The sequence below is a fragment of the Pseudophryne corroboree genome, chromosome 8, assembly GCF_028390025.1.
Source record: "Pseudophryne corroboree isolate aPseCor3 chromosome 8, aPseCor3.hap2, whole genome shotgun sequence".
Taxonomy (NCBI): Eukaryota; Metazoa; Chordata; class Amphibia; order Anura; family Myobatrachidae; genus Pseudophryne; species Pseudophryne corroboree.
In genome coordinates this window covers 25,563,391-25,581,035 of record NC_086451.1, presented here as the reverse complement: position 1 = coordinate 25,581,035, position 17,645 = coordinate 25,563,391, and positions in this window count along the sequence as shown.

The following is a 17,645-nucleotide window of genomic DNA, read 5'->3' as shown; positions in this document are numbered from 1 at the left end:
AACTAGTAGTATAATACAGCCAGGCAGCACTAGGGTGATAGCCGTGTCATACATAACTAGCAGCACTACGGTAATAACTAGTAGTATAATACAGCCAGGCAGCACTAGGGTGATAGCCGTGTCATACATAACTAGCAGCACTACGGTAATAACTAGTAGTATAATACAGCCAGGCAGCACTAGGGTGATAGCCGTGTCATACATAACTAGCAGCACTACGGTAATAACTAGTAGTATAATACAGCCAGGCAGCACTAGGGTGATAGCCGTGTCATACATAACTAGCAGCACTACGGTAATAACTAGTAGTATAATACAGCCAGGCAGCACTAGGGTGATAGCCGTGTCATACATAACTAGCAGCACTACGGTAATAACTAGTAGTATAATACAGCCAGGCAGCACTAGGGTGATAGCCGTGTCATACATAACTAGCAGCACTACGGTAATAACTAGTAGTATAATACAGCCAGGCAGCACTAGGGTGATAGCCGTGTCATACATAACTAGCAGCACTACGGTAATAACTAGTAGTATAATACAGCCAGGCAGCACTAGGGTGATAGCCGTGTCATACATAACTAGCAGCACTACGGTAATAACTAGTAGTATAATACAGCCAGGCAGCACTAGGGTGATAGCCGTGTCATACATAACTAGCAGCACTACGGTAATAACTAGTAGTATAATACAGCCAGGCAGCACTAGGGTGATAGCCGTGTCATACATAACTAGCACACTACGGTAATAACTAGTAGTATAATACAGCCAGGCAGCACTAGGGTGATAGCCGTGTCATACATAACTAGCAGCACTACGGTAATAACTAGTAGTATAATACAGCCAGGCAGCACTAGGGTGATAGCCGTGTCATACATAACTAGCAGCACTACGGTAATAACTAGTAGTATAATACAGCCAGGCAGCACTAGGGTGATAGCCGTGTCATACATAACTAGCAGCACTACGGTAATAACTAGTAGTATAATACAGCCAGGCAGCACTAGGGTGATAGCCGTGTCATACATAACTAGCAGCACTACGGTAATAACTAGTAGTATAATACAGCCAGGCAGCACTAGGGTGATAGCCGTGTCATACATAACTAGCACACTACGGTAATAACTAGTAGTATAATACAGCCAGGCAGCACTAGGGTGATAGCCGTGTCATACATAACTAGCAGCACTACGGTAATAACTAGTAGTATTATAATACAGCCAGGCAGCACTAGGGTGATAGCCGTGTCATACATAACTAGCAGCACTACTGGTAATAACTAGTAGTATAATACAGCCAGGCAGCACTAGGGTGATAGCCGTGTCATACATAACTAGCAGCACTATGGTAATAACTAGTAGTATAATACAGCCAGGCAGCACTAGGGTGATAGCCGTGTCATACATAACTAGCACACTACGGTAATAACTAGTAGTATATAATACAGCCAGGCAGCACTAGGGTGATAGCTGTGTCACATACATAACTAGCAGCACTACGGTAATAACTAGTAGTATTATAATACAGCCAGGCAGCACTAGGGTGATAGCCGTGTCATACATAACTAGCAGCACTACGGTAATAACTAGTAGTATTATAATACAGCCAGGCAGCACTAGGTGATAGCCGTGTCATATATAACTAGCACACTACGGTAATAACTAGTAGTATAATACAGCCAGGCAGCACTAGGGTGATAGCCGTGTCATACATAACTAGCAGCACTACGGTAATAACTAGTAGTATAATACAGCCAGGCAGCACTAGGGTGATAGCCGTGTCATACATAACTAGCAGCACTACGGTAATAACTAGTAGTATAATACAGCCAGGCAGCACTAGGGTGATAGCCGTGTCATACATAACTAGCAGCACTACGGTAATAACTAGTAGTATAATACAGCCAGGCAGCACTAGGGTGATAGCCGTGTCATACATAACTAGCAGCACTACGGTAATAACTAGTAGTATAATACAGCCAGGCAGCACTAGGGTGATAGCCGTGTCATACATAACTAGCAGCACTACGGTAATAACTAGTAGTATAATACAGCCAGGCAGCACTAGGGTGATAGCCGTGTCATACATAACTAGCAGCACTACGGTAATAACTAGTAGTATTATAATACAGCCAGGCTGCACTAGGGTGATAGCCGTGTCATACATAACTAGCAGCACTACGGTAATAACTAGTAGTATAATACAGCCAGGCAGCACTAGGGTGATAGCCGTGTCATACATAACTAGCAGCACTACGGTAATAACTAGTAGTATATAATACAGCCAGGCAGCACTAGGGTGATAGCCGTGTCATACATAACTAGCAGCACTACGGTAATAACTAGTAGTATAATACAGCCAGGCAGCACTAGGGTGATAGCCGTGTCATACATAACTAGCAGCACTACGGTAATAACTAGTATTATAATACAGCCAGGCAGCACTAGGGTGATAGCCGTGTCATACATAACTAGCAGCACTACGGTAATAACTAGTAGTATAATACAGCCAGGCAGCACTAGGGTGATAGCCGTGTCATACATAACTAGCAGCACTACGGTAATAACTAGTAGTATTAATACAGCCAGGCAGCACTAGGGTGATAGCCGTGTCATACATAACTAGCAGCACTACGGTAATAACTAGTAGTATAATACAGCCAGGCAGCACTAGGGTGATAGCCGTGTCATACATAACTAGCAGCACTACGGTAATAACTAGTAGTATAATACAGCCAGGCAGCTCTAGGGTGATAGCCGTGTCATACATAACTAGCAGCACTACGGTAATAACTAGTAGTATAATACAGCCAGGCAGCACTAGGGTGATAGCCGTGTCATACATAACTAGCAGCACTACGGTAATAACTAGTAGTATAATACAGCCAGGCAGCACTAGGGTGATAGCCGTGTCATACATAACTAGCAGCACTACGGTAATAACTAGTAGTATAATACAGCCAGGCAGCTCTAGGGTGATAGCCGTGTCATACATAACTAGCAGCACTACGGTAATAACTAGTAGTATAATACAGCCAGGCAGCACTAGGGTGATAGCCGTGTCATACATAACTAGCAGCACTACGGTAATAACTAGTAGTATAATACAGCCAGGCAGCACTAGGGTGATAGCCGTGTCATACATAACTAGCAGCACTACGGTAATAACTAGTAGTATAATACAGCCAGGCAGCACTAGGGTGATAGCCGTGTCATACATAACTAGCAGCACTACGGTAATAACTAGTAGTATAATACAGCCAGGCAGCACTAGGGTGATAGCCGTGTCATACATAACTAGCAGCACTACGGTAATAACTAGTAGTATAATACAGCCAGGCAGCACTAGGGTGATAGCCGTGTCATACATAACTAGCAGCACTACGGTAATAACTAGTAGTATAATACAGCCAGGCAGCACTAGGGTGATAGCCGTGTCATACATAACTAGCAGCACTACGGTAATAACTAGTAGTATAATACAGCCAGGCAGCACTAGGGTGATAGCCGTGTCATACATAACTAGCAGCACTACGGTAATAACTAGTAGTATAATACAGCCAGGCAGCACTAGGGTGATAGCCGTGTCATACATAACTAGCAGCACTACGGTAATAACTAGTAGTATAATACAGCCAGGCAGCACTAGGGTGATAGCCGTGTCATACATAACTAGCAGCACTACGGTAATAACTAGTAGTATAATACAGCCAGGCAGCACTAGGGTGATAGCCGTGTCATACATAACTAGCAGCACTACGGTAATAACTAGTAGTATAATACAGCCAGGCAGCACTAGGGTGATAGCCGTGTCATACATAACTAGCACACTACGGTAATAACTAGTAGTATAATACAGCCAGGCAGCACTAGGGTGATAGCCGTGTCATACATAACTAGCACACTACGGTAATAACTAGTAGTATAATACAGCCAGGCAGCACTAGGGTGATAGCCGTGTCATACATAACTAGCAGCACTACGGTAATAACTAGTAGTATAATACAGCCAGGCAGCACTAGGGTGATAGCCGTGTCATACATAACTAGCAGCACTACGGTAATAACTAGTAGTATAATACAGCCAGGCAGCACTAGGGTGATAGCCGTGTCATACATAACTAGCAGCACTACGGTAATAACTAGTAGTATAATACAGCCAGGCAGCACTAGGGTGATAGCCGTGTCATACATAACTAGCAGCACTACGGTAATAACTAGTAGTATATAATACAGCCAGGCAGCACTAGGGTGATAGCCGTGTCATACATAACTAGCAGCACTATGGTAATAACTAGTAGTATAATACAGCCAGGCAGCACTAGGGTGATAGCCGTGTCATACATAACTAGCAGCACTATGGTAATAACTAGTAGTATAATACAGCCAGGCAGCACTAGGGTGATAGCCGTGTCATACATAACTAGCACACTACGGTAATAACTAGTAGTATATAATACAGCCAGGCAGCACTAGGGTGATAGCCGTGTCATACATAACTAGCAGCACTACGGTAATAACTAGTAGTATTATAATACAGCCAGGCAGCACTAGGGTGATAGCCGTGTCATAAATAACTAGCAGCACTACGGTAATAACTAGTAGTATAATACAGCCAGGCAGCACTAGGGTGATAGCCGTGTCATACATAACTAGCAGCACTATGGTAATAACTAGTAGTATAATACAGCCAGGCAGCACTAGGGTGATAGCCGTGTCATACATAACTAGCACACTACGGTAATAACTAGTAGTATTATAATACAGCCAGGCAGCACTAGGGTGATAGCTGTGTCATACATAACTAGCAGCACTACGGTAATAACTAGTAGTATTATAATACAGCCAGGCAGCACTAGGGTGATAGCCGTGTCATACATAACTAGCAGCACTACGGTAATAACTAGTAGTATTATAATACAGCCAGGCAGCACTAGGGTGATAGCCGTGTCATATATAACTAGCACACTACGGTAATAACTAGTAGTATAATACAGCCAGGCAGCACTAGGGTGATAGCCGTGTCATACATAACTAGCAGCACTACGGTAATAACTAGTAGTATAATACAGCCAGGCAGCACTAGGGTGATAGCCGTGTCATACATAACTAGCAGCACTACGGTAATAACTAGTAGTATAATACAGCCAGGCAGCACTAGGGTGATAGCCGTGTCATACATAACTAGCAGCACTACGGTAATAACTAGTAGTATAATACAGCCAGGCAGCACTAGGGTGATAGCCGTGTCATACATAACTAGCAGCACTACGGTAATAACTAGTAGTATAATACAGCCAGGCAGCACTAGGGTGATAGCCGTGTCATACATAACTAGCAGCACTACGGTAATAACTAGTAGTATAATACAGCCAGGCAGCACTAGGGTGATAGCCGTGTCATACATAACTAGCAGCACTACGGTAATAACTAGTAGTATTATAATACAGCCAGGCTGCACTAGGGTGATAGCCGTGTCATACATAACTAGCAGCACTACGGTAATAACTAGTAGTATAATACAGCCAGGCAGCACTAGGGTGATAGCCGTGTCATACATAACTAGCACACTACGGTAATAACTAGTAGTATAATACAGCCAGGCAGCTCTAGGGTGATAGCCGTGTCATACATAACTAGCAGCACTACGGTAATAACTAGTAGTATAATACAGCCAGGCAGCACTAGGGTGATAGCCGTGTCATACATAACTAGCAGCACTACGGTAATAACTAGTAGTATAATACAGCCAGGCAGCACTAGGGTGATAGCCGTGTCATACATAACTAGCAGCACTACGGTAATAACTAGTAGTATTATAATACAGCCAGGCTGCACTAGGGTGATAGCCGTGTCATACATAACTAGCAGCACTACGGTAATAACTAGTAGTATAATACAGCCAGGCAGCACTAGGGTGATAGCCGTGTCATACATAACTAGCACACTACGGTAATAACTAGTAGTATAATACAGCCAGGCAGCTCTAGGGTGATAGCCGTGTCATACATAACTAGCAGCACTACGGTAATAACTAGTAGTATAATACAGCCAGGCAGCACTAGGGTGATAGCCGTGTCATACATAACTAGCAGCACTACGGTAATAACTAGTAGTATAATACAGCCAGGCAGCACTAGGGTGATAGCCGTGTCATACATAACTAGCAGCACTACGGTAATAACTAGTAGTATAATACAGCCAGGCAGCACTAGGGTGATAGCCGTGTCATACATAACTAGCACACTACGGTAATAACTAGTAGTATAATACAGCCAGGCAGCTCTAGGGTGATAGCCGTGTCATACATAACTAGCAGCACTACGGTAATAACTAGTAGTATAATACAGCCAGGCAGCACTAGGGTGATAGCCGTGTCATACATAACTAGCAGCACTACGGTAATAACTAGTAGTATAATACAGCCAGGCAGCACTAGGGTGATAGCCGTGTCATACATAACTAGCAGCACTACGGTAATAACTAGTAGTATAATACAGCCAGGCAGCACTAGGGTGATAGCCGTGTCATACATAACTAGCAGCACTACGGTAATAACTAGTAGTATAATACAGCCAGGCAGCACTAGGGTGATAGCCGTGTCATACATAACTAGCAGCACTACGGTAATAACTAGTAGTATAATACAGCCAGGCAGCACTAGGGTGATAGCCGTGTCATACATAACTAGCAGCACTACGGTAATAACTAGTAGTATAATACAGCCAGGCAGCACTAGGGTGATAGCCGTGTCATACATAACTAGCAGCACTACGGTAATAACTAGTAGTATAATACAGCCAGGCAGCACTAGGGTGATAGCCGTGTCATACATAACTAGCAGCACTACGGTAATAACTAGTAGTATAATACAGCCAGGCAGCACTAGGGTGATAGCCGTGTCATATATAACTAGCACACTACGGTAATAACTAGTAGTATAATACAGCCAGGCAGCACTAGGGTGATAGCCGTGTCATACATAACTAGCACACTACGGTAATAACTAGTAGTATAATACAGCCAGGCAGCACTAGGGTGATAGCCGTGTCATACATAACTAGCAGCACTACGGTAATAACTAGTAGTATAATACAGCCAGGCAGCACTAGGGTGATAGCCGTGTCATATATAACTAGCACACTACGGTAATAACTAGTAGTATAATACAGCCAGGCAGCACTAGGGTGATAGCCGTGTCATACATAACTAGCAGCACTACGGTAATAACTAGTAGTATAATACAGCCAGGCAGCACTAGGGTGATAGCCGTGTCATACATAACTAGCAGCACTACGGTAATAACTAGTAGTATTATAATACAGCCAGGCAGCACTAGGGTGATAGCCGTGTCATACATAACTAGCAGCACTATGGTAATAACTAGTAGTATAATACAGCCAGGCAGCACTAGGGTGATAGCCGTGTCATACATAACTAGCAGCACTATGGTAATAACTAGTAGTATAATACAGCCAGGCAGCACTAGGGTGATAGCCGTGTCATACATAACTAGCACACTACGGTAATAACTAGTAGTATTATAATACAGCCAGGCAGCACTAGGGTGATAGCCGTGTCATACATAACTAGCAGCACTACGGTAATAACTAGTAGTATTATAATACAGCCAGGCAGCACTAGGGTGATAGCCGTGTCATACATAACTAGCAGCACTATGGTAATAACTAGTAGTATAATACAGCCAGGCAGCACTAGGGTGATAGCCGTGTCATACATAACTAGCAGCACTATGGTAATAACTAGTAGTATAATACAGCCAGGCAGCACTAGGGTGATAGCCGTGTCATACATAACTAGCACACTACGGTAATAACTAGTAGTATTATAATGCAGCCAGGCAGCACTAGGGTGATAGCTGTGTCATACATAACTAGCAGCACTACGGTAATAACTAGTAGTATTATAATACAGCCAGGCAGCACTAGGGTGATAGCCGTGTCATACATAACTAGCAGCACTACGGTAATAACTAGTAGTATTATAATACAGCCAGGCAGCCGTGTCATATATAACTAGCACACTACGGTAATAACTAGTAGTATAATACAGCCAGGCAGCACTAGGGTGATAGCCGTGTCATACATAACTAGCAGCACTACGGTAATAACTAGTAGTATAATACAGCCAGGCAGCACTAGGGTGATAGCCGTGTCATACATAACTAGCAGCACTACGGTAATAACTAGTAGTATAATACAGCCAGGCAGCACTAGGGTGATAGCCGTGTCATACATAACTAGCAGCACTACGGTAATAACTAGTAGTATAATACAGCCAGGCAGCACTAGGGTGATAGCCGTGTCATATATAACTAGCACACTACGGTAATAACTAGTAGTATAATACAGCCAGGCAGCACTAGGGTGATAGCCGTGTCATACATAACTAGCACACTACGGTAATAACTAGTAGTATAATACAGCCAGGCAGCACTAGGGTGATAGCCGTGTCATACATAACTAGCAGCACTACGGTAATAACTAGTAGTATAATACAGCCAGGCAGCACTAGGGTGATAGCCGTGTCATATATAACTAGCACACTACGGTAATAACTAGTAGTATAATACAGCCAGGCAGCACTAGGGTGATAGCCGTGTCATACATAACTAGCAGCACTACGGTAATAACTAGTAGTATAATACAGCCAGGCAGCACTAGGGTGATAGCCGTGTCATACATAACTAGCAGCACTACGGTAATAACTAGTAGTATTATAATACAGCCAGGCAGCACTAGGGTGATAGCCGTATCATACATAACTAGCAGCACTATGGTAATAACTAGTAGTATAATACAGCCAGGCAGCACTAGGGTGATAGCCGTGTCATACATAACTAGCAGCACTATGGTAATAACTAGTAGTATAATACAGCCAGGCAGCACTAGGGTGATAGCCGTGTCATACATAACTAGCACACTACGGTAATAACTAGTAGTATTATAATACAGCCAGGCAGCACTAGGGTGATAGCCGTGTCATACATAACTAGCAGCACTACGGTAATAACTAGTAGTATTATAATACAGCCAGGCAGCACTAGGGTGATAGCCGTGTCATACATAACTAGCAGCACTATGGTAATAACTAGTAGTATAATACAGCCAGGCAGCACTAGGGTGATAGCCGTGTCATACATAACTAGCAGCACTATGGTAATAACTAGTAGTATAATACAGCCAGGCAGCACTAGGGTGATAGCCGTGTCATACATAACTAGCACACTACGGTAATAACTAGTAGTATTATAATACAGCCAGGCAGCACTAGGGTGATAGCTGTGTCATACATAACTAGCAGCACTACGGTAATAACTAGTAGTATTATAATACAGCCAGGCAGCACTAGGGTGATAGCCGTGTCATACATAACTAGCAGCACTACGGTAATAACTAGTAGTATTATAATACAGCCAGGCAGCACTAGGGTGATAGCCGTGTCATATATAACTAGCACACTACGGTAATAACTAGTAGTATAATACAGCCAGGCAGCACTAGGGTGATAGCCGTGTCATACATAACTAGCAGCACTACGGTAATAACTAGTAGTATAATACAGCCAGGCAGCACTAGGGTGATAGCCGTGTCATACATAACTAGCAGCACTACGGTAATAACTAGTAGTATAATACAGCCAGGCAGTACTAGGGTGATAGCCGTGTCATACATAACTAGCAGCACTACGGTAATAACTAGTAGTATAATACAGCCAGGCAGCACTAGGGTGATAGCCGTGTCATACATAACTAGCAGCACTACGGTAATAACTAGTAGTATAATACAGCCAGGCAGCACTAGGGTGATAGCCATGTCATATATAACTAGCACACTACGGTAATAACTAGTAGTATAATACAGCCAGGCAGCACTAGGGTGATAGCCGTGTCATATATAACTAGCACACTACGGTAATAACTACTAGTATAATACAGCCAGGCAGCACTAGGGTGATAGCCGTGTCATATATAACTAGCAGCACTACGATAATAACTAGTAGTATAATACAGCCAGGCAGCACTAGGGTGATAGCCATGTCATATATAACTAGCACACTACGGTAATAACTAGTAGTATTATAATACAGCCAGGCTGCTCTAGGGTGATAGCCGTGTCATATATAACTAGCACACTACGGTAATAACTAGTAGTATAATACAGCCAGGCAGTACTAGGGTGATAGCCGTGTCATATATAACTAGCAGCACTACGGTAATAACTAGTAGTATTATAATACAGCCAGGCAGCACTAGGGTGATAGCCGTGTCAAATATAACTAGCACACTACGGTAATAACTAGTAGTATTATAATACATCCAGGCAGCACTAGGGTGATAGCCGTGTCATATATAACTAGCAGCACTACGGTAATAACTAGTAGTATAATACAGCCAGGCAGCACTAGGGTGATAGCCGTGTCATACATAACTAGCACACTACGGTAATAACTAGTAGTATTATAATACAGCCAGGCAGCACTAGGGTGATAGCCGTGTCATATATAACTAGCAGCACTACGGTAATAACTAGTAGTATTATAATACAGCCAGGCAGTACTAGGGTGATAGCCATGTCATATATAACTAGCACACTACGGTAATAACTAGTAGTATAATACAGCCAGGCAGCACTAGGGTGATAGCCGTGTCAAATATAACTAGCAGCACTACGATAATAACTAGTAGTATTATAATACAACCAGGCAGCTCTAGGGTGATAGCCATGTCAAATATAACTAGCAGCACTACAGTAATAACTAGTAGTATTATAATACAGCCAGGCAGCACTAGGGTGATAGCTGTGTCATACATAACTAGCACACTACGGTAATAACTAGTAGTTTTATAATACAGCTAGGCAGCACTAGGGTGATAGCCGTGTCAAATATAACTAGCAGCACTACGATAATAACTAGTAGTATTATAATACAACCAGGCAGCTCTAGGGTGATAGCCATGTCAAATATAACTAGCAGCACTACGGTAATAACTAGTAGTATTATAATACAGCCAGGCAGCACTAGGCTAATAGCCGTGTCATACATAACTAGCAGCACTACGATAATAACTAGTAGAATTATAATACAGCCAGGCAGCACTAGGGTGATAGCCATGTCAAATATAACTAGCAGCACTACGATAATAACTAGTAGTATTATAATACAGCCAGGCAGCACTAGGGTGATAGCCGTGTCATACATAACTAGCACACTACGGTAATAACTAGTAGTATTATAATACAGCCAGGCAGCACTAGGGTGATAGCCGTGTCATATATAACTAGCAGCACTACGGTAATAACTAGCAGTATTATAATACAGCCAGGCAGCTCTAGGGTGATAGCCGTGTCAAATATAACTAGCAGCACTACGATAATAACTAGTAGTATAATACAGCCAGGCAGCACTAGGGTGATAGCCATGTCATATCTAACTAGCAGCACTACGATAATAACTAGTAGTATAATACAGCCAGGCAGCACTAGGGTGATAGCCATGTCATATATAACTAGCACACTACGGTAATAACTAGTAGTAGTATAATACAGCCAGGCAGCACTAGGGTGATAGCCATGTCATATATAACTAGCACACTACGGTAATAACTAGTAGTATTATAATACAGCGAGGCAGCTCTAGGGTGATAGCCATGTCAAATATAACTAGCAGCACTACGATAATAACTAGTAGTATTATAATACAGCCAGGCAGCACTAGGGTGATAGCCGTGTCATACATAACTAGCAGCACTACGGTAATAACTAGTAGTATAATACAGCCAGGCAGCACTAGGGTGATAGCCATGTCATACAGAACTACCAGCACTACGGTAATAACTAGTAGTATTATAATACAGCCAGGCAGTACTGGGGCTATAGCCGTGTCTTACATAACTAGCAGCACTACAGTAATGACTAGTAGTATTATAATACAGCCAGGCAGCTCTAGGGTGATAGCCGTGTCATACATAACTAGCATCACTACGGTAATAACTAGTAGTATAATACAGCCAGGCAGCACTAGGGTGATAGCCGTGTCATACAGAACTAGCAGTATTACAGTAATAACTAGTAGTATTATAATACAGCCAGGCAGCACTAGGGTGATAGCCGTGTCATACAGAACTAGCAGTATTACAGTAATAACTAGTAGTATTATAATACAACCAGGCAGCACTAGGGTGATAGCCTTGTCATACATAACTAGCAGCACTACGGTAATAACTAGTAGTATTATAATACAGCCAGGCAGCACTAGGGTGATAGCCGTGTCATATATAACTAGCAGCACTACGGTAATAACTAGTAGTATTATAATACAGCCAGGCAGCACTAGGGTGATAGCCATGTCAAATATAACTAGCAGCACTATGATAATAACTAGTAATATAATACAGCCAGGCAGCACTAGGGTGATAGCCGTGTCATACAGAACTACCAGCACTACGGTAATAACTAGTAGTATTATAATACAGCCAGGCAGTACTGGGGCTATAGCCGTGTCTTACATAACTAGCAGCACTACAGTAATGACTAGTAGTATTATAATACAGCCAGGCAGCTCTAGGGTGATAGCCGTGTCATACATAACTAGCATCACTACGGTAATAACTAGTAGTATAATACAGCCAGGCAGCACTAGGGTGATAGCCGTGTCATACAGAACTAGCAGTATTACAGTAATAACTAGTAGTATTATAATACAGCCAGGCAGCACTAGGGTGATAGCCATGTCATACAGAACTAGCAGTATTACAGTAATAACTAGTAGTATTATAATACAGCCAGGCAGCACTAGGGTGATAGCCTTGTCATACATAACTAACAGCAGTACGGTAATAACTAGTAGTATTATAATACAGCCAGGCAGCACTAGGGTGATAGCCGTGTCATAAATAACTAGCAGCACTACGGTAATAACTAGTAGTATCATAATACAGCCAGGCAGCACTAGGGTGATAGCCATGTCAAATATAACTAGCAGCACTATGATAATAACTAGTAATATAATACAGCCAGGCAGCACTAGGGTGATAGCCGTGTCATACATAACTAGCAGCACTACGGTAATAACTAGTAGTATAATACAGCCAGGCAGCACTAGGGTGATAGCCGTGTCATACAGAACTACCAGCACTACGGTAATAACTAGTAGTATTATAAGACAGCCAGGCAGTACTGGGGCTATAGCCGTGTCTTACATAACTAGCAGCACTACAGTAATAACTAGTAGTATTATAATACAGCCAGGCAGCTCTAGGGTGATAGCCGTGTCATACATAACTAGCATCACTACGGTAATAACTAGTAGTATAATACAGCCAGGCAGCACTAGGGTGATAGCCGTGTCATACAGAACTAGCAGTATTACAGTAATAACTAGTAGTATTATAATACAGCCAGGCAGCACTAGGGTGATAGCCGTGTCATACAGAACTAGCAGTATTACAGTAATAACTAGTAGTATTATAATACAGCCAGGCAGCACTAGGGTGATAGCCGTGTCATACATAACAAGCAGCACTACGGTAATAACTAGTAGTATTATAATACAGCCAGGCAGCACTAGCGTGATAGCCGTGTCATATATAACTAGCACACTACGGTAATAACTAGTAGTATTATAATACAGCCAGGTAGCTCTAGGGTGATAGCCATGTCAAATATAACTAGCAGCACTACGATAATAACTAGTAGTATTATAATACAGCCAGGCAGCTCTAGGGTGATAGCCATGTCAAATATAACTAGCAGCACTACGATAATAACTAGTAGTATTATAATACAGCCAGGCAGCACTAGGGTGATAGCCGTGTCATATATAACTAGCACACTACGGTAATAACTAGTAGTATTGTAATACAGCCAGGTAGCTCTAGGGTGATAGCCATGTCAAATATAACTAGCAGCACTACGATAATAACTAGTAGTATTATAATACAGCCAGGCATCTCTAGGGTGATAGCCATGTTAAATATAACTAGCAGCACTACGATAATAACTAGTAGTATTATAATACAGCCAGGCAGCACTAGGGTGATAGCCGTGTCATATATAACTAGCACACTACGGTAATAACTAGTAGTATTATAATGCAGCCAGGTAGCTCTGGGGTAATAGCCATGTCAAATATAACTAGCAGCACTACGATAATAACTAGTAGTATTATAATACTGCCAGGCAGCACTAGGGTGATAGCCGTGTCATATATAACTAGCACACTACGGTAATAACTAGTAGTATTATAATACAGCCAGGCAGCTCTAGGATGATAGCTGTGTCATACAGAACTAGCAGCACTACGGTAATATCTAGTAGTATTATAATACAGCCAGGCAGCACTAGGGTGATAAGCGTGTCATACATAACTAGCAGCACTACGGTAATAACTAGTAGTATAATACAGCCAGGCAGCACTAGGTTGATAGCCGTGTCATACAGAACTACCAGCACTACGGTAATAACTAGTAGTATTATAATACAGCCAGGCAGTACTGGGGCTATAGCCGTGTCTTACATAACTAGCAGCACTACAGTAATAACTAGTAGTATTATAATACTGCCAGGCAGCTCTAGGGTGATAGCCGTCACATACATAACTAGCATCACTACGGTAATAACTAGTAGTATAATACAGCCAGGCAGCACTAGGGTGATAGCCGTGTCATACAGAACTAGCAGTATTACAGTAATAACTAGTAGTATTATAATACAGCCAGGCAGCACTAGGGTGATAGCCGTGTCATATATAACTAGCAGCACTACAATAATAACTAGTAGTATTATAATACAGCCAGGCAGCTCTAGGGTGATAGCCATGTCAAATATAACTAGCAGCACTACAATAATAACTAGTAGTATTATAATACAGCCAGGCAGCACTAGGGTGATAGCCGTGTCAAATATAACAAGCAGCACTACGATAATAACTAGTAGCATTATAATACAGTCAGGCAGCACTAGGGTGATAGCCGTGTCATACATAACTAGCAGCACTACGGTAATAACTAGTAGTATAATACAGCCAGGCAGCACTAGGGTGATAGCCGTGTCATACATAACTAGAAGCACTACGGTAATAACTAGTAGTATAATACAGCCAGGCAGCACTAGGGTGATAGCTGTGTCATACAGAACTAGCAGCACTAGGGTGATAGCCATGTCATACAGAACTAGCAGCACTACGGTATATAACTAGTAGTATTATAATACAGCCAGGCAATACTGGGGCTATAGCCGTGTCTTATATAACTAGCAGCACTACGATAATAACTAGTAGTATTATAATACAGCCAGGCAGCACTAGGGTGATAGCCGTGTCATATATAACTAGCACACTACGGTAATAACTAGTAGTATTATAATACAGCCAGGCAGTACTGGGGCTATAGCCGTGTCTTACATAACTAGCAGCACTACAGTAACAACTAGTAGTATTATAATACAGCCAGGCAGCTCTAGGGTGATAGCCATGTCATACAGAACTAGCAGTATCAGAGTAATAACTAGTAGTATTATAATACAGCCAGGCAGCAATAGGGTGATAGCCGTGTCTTACATAACTAGCAGCACTACGGTAATAACTAGTAGTATTATAATAGAACCAGCAGTACTAGGGTGATAGCCGTGTCATATATAACTAGCAGCACTACGGTAATAACTAGTAGTATTATAATACAGCCAGGCAATACTGGGGTGATAGCCGTGTCATATATAACTAGCAGCACTGCGGTAATAACTAGTAGTATTATAATACAGCCAGGCAGCACTAGGGTGATAGCCGTGTCATATATAACTAGCACACTACGGTAATAACTAGTAGTATTATAATACAGCCAGGCAGCTCTAGGGTGATAGCCATGTCAAATATAATTAGCAGCACTACGATAATAACTAGTAGTATTATAATACAGCCAGGCAGCACTAGGGTGATAGCCGTGTCATACATAACTAGCAGCACTACGGTAATAACTAGTAGTATTATAATACAGCTAGGCAGTACTGGGGCTATAGCCGTGTCTTACATAAATAGCAGCACTACAGTAATAACTAGTAGTATTATAATACAGTCAGGCAGCTCTAGGGTGATAGCCGTGTCATATATTACTAGCAGCACTACGGTAATAACTAGTAGTATTATAATACAGCCAGGCAGCACTAGGGTGATAGCCGTGTCATACATAACTAGCAGCACTACGGTAATAACTAGTAGTATTATAATACATCCAGGCAGCACTAGGGTGATAGCCGTGTCATACATAACTAGCATCACTACGGTATTAACTAGTAGTATTATAATACACCCAGGCAGCACTAGGGTGATAGCCGTGTCATACATAACTAGCATCACTACGGTAATAACTAGCATTATTATAGTACAGCCAGGCAGCACTAGGGTGATAGCCATGTCATACATAACTAGCAGCACTACGGTAATAACTAGTAGTATTATAATACATCCAGGCAGCACTATGGTGATAGCCGTGTCATACATAACTAGCATCACTACGGTAATAACTAGTAGTATTATAATACAGCCAGGCTGCACTAGGGTGATAGCCGTGTCATACATAACTAGCAGCACTACGGTAATAACTAGTAGTATTATAATACAGCTAGGCAGTACTGGGGCTATAGCCGTGTCTTACATAAATAGCAGCACTACAGTAATAACTAGTAGTATTATAATACAGTCAGGCAGCTCTAGGGTGATAGCCGTGTCATATATTACTAGCAGCACTACGGTAATAACTAGTAGTATTATAATACAGCCAGGCAGCACTAGGGTGATAGCCGTGTCATACATAACTAGCAGCACTACGGTAATAACTAGTAGTATTATAATACATCCAGGCAGCACTAGGGTGATAGCCGTGTCATACATAACTAGCATCACTACGGTATTAACTAGTAGTATTATAATACACCCAGGCAGCACTAGGGTGATAGCCGTGTCATACATAACTAGCATCACTACGGTAATAACTAGCATTATTATAGTACAGCCAGGCAGCACTAGGGTGATAGCCGTGTCATACATAACTAGCAGCACTACGGTAATAACTAGTAGTATTATAATACATCCAGGCAGCACTATGGTGATAGCCGTGTCATACATAACTAGCATCACTACGGTAATAACTAGTAGTATTATAATACAGCCAGGCAGCACTAGGGTGATAGCCGTGTCATATATAACTAGCAGCACTACGGTAATAACTAGCAGTATTATAATACAGCCAGGCAGCTCTAGGGTGATAGCCGTGTCAAATATAACTAGCAGCACTACGATAATAACTAGTAGTATAATACAGCCAGGCAGCACTAGGGTGATAGCCATGTCATATATAACTAGCAGCACTACGATAATAACTAGTAGTATAATACAGCCAGGCAGCACTAGGGTGATAGCCATGTCATATATAACTAGCACACTACGGTAATAACTAGTAGTAGTATAATACAGCCAGGCAGCACTAGGGTGATAGCCATGTCATATATAACTAGCACACTACGGTAATAACTAGTAGTATTATAATACAGCGAGGCAGCTCTAGGGTGATAGCCATGTCAAATATAACTAGCAGCACTACGATAATAACTAGTAGTATTATAATACAGCCAGG